At 43.2% G+C, this 3,902-nt stretch overlaps 1 non-coding gene across 1 annotated transcript; it reads left to right on the top strand.

Moving 5' to 3' along the window:
* Positions 1-3,142: 3,142 nt before the first annotated feature.
* On the top strand, positions 3,143-3,249 carry LOC116662882. The gene has a single exon (XR_004318965.1). It is a non-coding gene; the product is annotated as a U6 spliceosomal RNA (small nuclear RNA).
* The last annotated feature ends 653 nt before the right edge of the window (positions 3,250-3,902 follow it).

Here is a 3,902-nt window from a genome sequence, read left to right as displayed (position 1 = left end):
GCATGTTCCTTTCTCGGATCGCTCTCCTTGGCATTTTCCATCCTCCCTGGAAAAGGATGCTGTGGGAAAGGAACGTTCAGGTTGTTTAACATTCATAAGTTGGAGTCTGAGGAAAGTTCACCTTGAAGCTATTGAGACTTGAGCCTTCAGGCAGTGTAAAATTTGCAAAATTTTCTTTTTTTAAAGATACCCCCCGACCCCCGCCAACTTATATAAACCTGCTCCACAAAACCTTGATGCGCCCTTGGCTGGAGTCGTTGGAGGTAAGAGTGTGTTGGGGAATTTTAAAAGATGCACGTGTAATAGAGATGCTGGAGAGCGAGAAGGAACTGCAGTGTCCTGATGGGGAAGGGGGTCACTTTAGACTAAACGCAAAGCTCAGGATGACCCGGAGAAGCCCGTGTGCCGCCCACTTTCCTTTCTCTCTCGCCTGTTTCAGGTCCTCCCTTGTGCTTGTAATTAACAATACTGATTTATACTTAAAAATTTTGCTAAGTGAAATCTTACCTTAAGTGTACTTGTCAAGGAAACTTTTGGAGGTGATAGATATATTTGTGACATAGATTGTGGTTTTTACCAATGTATACCTGCCTCCAAACTGATAAAGTTGCTTACATTAAGTAGGTATGCTTTTTGTATGTCATTCATGCCTCAATAAAATGGTTTCTAGAAAAGCTACAGTCACTGGTCTAATAACTCTTCCTGTATCAACCATTTAAAATGTAGTTATATTGGCAGAAGTGAAAATTCAGAGACCGTGTTAGTAAAACTTTTTTAGAAACTTTACTAAAGGACTTCAATTTTTCTCGGACAAATTGCATTCAATCTTAATGTAAGGACCTAGAATTCTAGCCCCAGGCAGCATCTTTTGGGAGGAGGGCAGGAGAGAGAATTATCTCCACAAGTACTAGTTTAGCAGTCTTACCTGTATTCATGTGTCATGAGTTGTGACACCCCATGTGGCACAAAGATGTCCATGTCCTAGAGCCCGTGAATGTTACTTTACATGGCAAAAAGGGACTTTGTAGGTACGATTACATTAAAGATCCCGAGACTAGAAGATTATCCTGGATTATCTGGGAGGCCCAGTGTAATCACAAGGGTCCTTGTAAGAGGAAGTCAAGAGGATCAGAGAGATTTGAAGATGCTGTGCTGCTGGCCTTGAAGTTGAAGGAAGTGGTGGTGAGCTAAAGGATGCAGGTGACCTCTAGAAACTGGAAAAGGCAAGGAGATGGATTCTCCCCTAGAGCATCTGGGAGGGACACAGCCCTGTAGACACCTTGATTTAAGACTTCTGGCCTCTAGAACTGTAAGATAATAAATTCATGTAGTTTTTAAATCATGAAATTTATGATGTTTGGTCACAGCAGCAATAGGAAACTAATCTACCCTGGTCTGTTCCTTAACTTCCTCTTCTCCCGTAACTGTGTATCAGTCACACCCTTGGCTGTTTCTTTCGCTCTCAACAGCTTCAACTCGTCCATACTCTCACTTTCCAAACTTCTACCCTCTGGCCATCTCCTGTTTTTTCAGCTAATTTTCTCAAGTACCTGAACTCCTACAGTTGTGAACCCCCCCAAAGCTTTAACTCCTTTTCACTTTTTCTCTCATGTCTTTACCCAGCTTAAAATTTATGTTTAATTTTTTTTTTTTTTTTTTGCCAGGGAGGGGTAATTGTACAAGCTCTGGTGATTATGAGGGAAGAAAGGGAAGACAGTAAACAACGGTGGAATGTTCTCATGCTGCCTCTGCCTTCATCACAAGCCAGGAAGACACAGCAGATGACTGAGCAGCCTGGGGGACTTGGCTCAGGACTTCTCCAGCTGGAGATGGTCTGCTGAAGAATGAATGAAAAGGTAGTTTATTTGCCTGATGTCTCCATTCACTGGTCAGATTTTCCCTTACAGGGAGCTAACTCTCTTGCACTTTGGGTGGTTTCATACGAGTCCAGGCTTTGTGGGATATGAGATCCCATACTTGGTTGGGCTGGTGTTTCATCCAAGACACAAAGCAGCAGGCTAACCAAGAAAGATAAAAGAAAGTAGTTGACAGTATCTAAGAAGATGCATAATTTTGTGTCTAAAACTGTTTATCCCTTTCCCCTCTCAGATCCACTCACATCTTCCCAATATATCCAGCTCCCAAACCACAATTTGGGGCTTCCCTTTTATTCCTTTAGGACAAAACTGTCCTCACTCTTTACCTGTCGGGAGAGGCTCAGGTCCAACCATCCACAGATTCTTCTTCAAGGCAGTCAGCTAATCATGATCTCCTAGACGAAGAAGACAAGAGTTAAAACAAGTGACACCTCTGTGGCTGGTTTTGAGGCATACAATTCCTCGATGTGGCCACCAGGTGGAGCCATTGGACCAGACTGGATTCCTCATGTCCTGAGTAAGAATGGTGGCTACATAGCAGGAGTTAAGTTATGAGATCATCCATACATGAAAACGTTGGAAAAATGTTTCCAGTTGAAAGTGTACTAGTTAGTAAAGTGCTATTAAATAAGTATCTACTTTCAAGATCTTTAGGTTTTGTGGTGGGGTGAGACAGGGACAATATACATTTTATTGAGTACACATGATTTCATATCATTTCACCAACGCTTACAAGATTACATGTCCTTCCCTGTGCTGGTCCTTGGAGCCACAAAGACAAGTAAGACACCAAGGCACTCAGAAGCCCGCAGGGAAGAGAACCCATGCAAAGGTGATTACAGTGTAGTGTGCTAAGTATAAAGGTGAAGATTTTAAATAGATCTTGGGGAAGATGGAGAAGGACCCAGCTTCAGGGTGAACACTCAGGGAAGATTCTCAGAGCAGATGACATTTGAATTGTCATTTACTTAAGGAGAACAGCATAGGAATGGCACAAAGGGCCAGAACAACATGGATGGGTAGATGACCTCCTGTGAAAAGGGCATCATTTGAGGGAGCATAAGGACCCAGGCTAGGAATGGCAGAGGACAAGATGAGGACGGAGGCCAGAGTCCAATCCCGAAGCACCTGTGTGCTGTGTTAAGGGGCCACGCCCACAGTGTTAGCAGGGAGGAAAGCTGGCTGCCAGCTTACACACTGTCCTTGTAGAAAGGGTCTTTGAAGGCATAGGCTCTCTCCCATTTGTTGTCAAAACACACTGCCTTGTGCTCGCTTCGGCAGCACATATACTAAAATTGGAACGATACAGAGAAGATTAGCATGGCCCCTGCGCAAGGATGACACGCAAATTCGTGAAGCGTTCCATATTTAAAAAAAAAAAAAAAAGAAAACACACTGCCTTCTCTGTCTCTCTTTTGATCACTTTTATTAGAAATGGAAACCCAGAGCAATATTTCTTCCCTCATTCATAGGCTCTAAAAAACTGTATGAGAGTGATGCCAGAAAGCAACTGATACTGGCTCCGGAGCCAGGCGGGGAACAGGCACTAACGGGGAAGGGCCGACTGGAAGCCCCTGCTCTGCCTGAAAACACGTTCTTTGGGAAATTGTTGTCATGAGATCACTCAACATAAGTATTCTTAGACCCTTTTATTTCTTTCCAGAAAGACAGAATATTCAGGGAGTCTTCAATTTGTGATGTCTTTCTTAAGTTAATAGGAACCACTGAAATATTTTAAGCAGAGGGGGAATGTGGTCAGATTCACATCAAAAAAATTACGGTGGCGTTTCTAAGGAGGGTGGATTGGAAGAGGCCAAAGGAGAAGCATGGAAAATTGTTAGGGGCTTATTGAATTAGTCTCGGTGATGAATCTACACAGACTTGAGTTTGGGCAACAGTGATGGGAGTCGAGAAGCAGCCACAGGCTTATATAGCACATAACGGTCAGGCCGTGGTGTTGATGTAGTTGGTTTTATATCTACTGTCTTACTGTTTGCTTTCTGTTTAGCCCATAGGTTTTATGTT

This window comes from Camelus ferus, chromosome 3 (genome assembly GCF_009834535.1).
Source record: "Camelus ferus isolate YT-003-E chromosome 3, BCGSAC_Cfer_1.0, whole genome shotgun sequence".
Classification (NCBI taxonomy): Eukaryota; Metazoa; Chordata; class Mammalia; order Artiodactyla; family Camelidae; genus Camelus; species Camelus ferus.
This window is presented reverse-complemented; position numbering and strand designations above follow the sequence as displayed.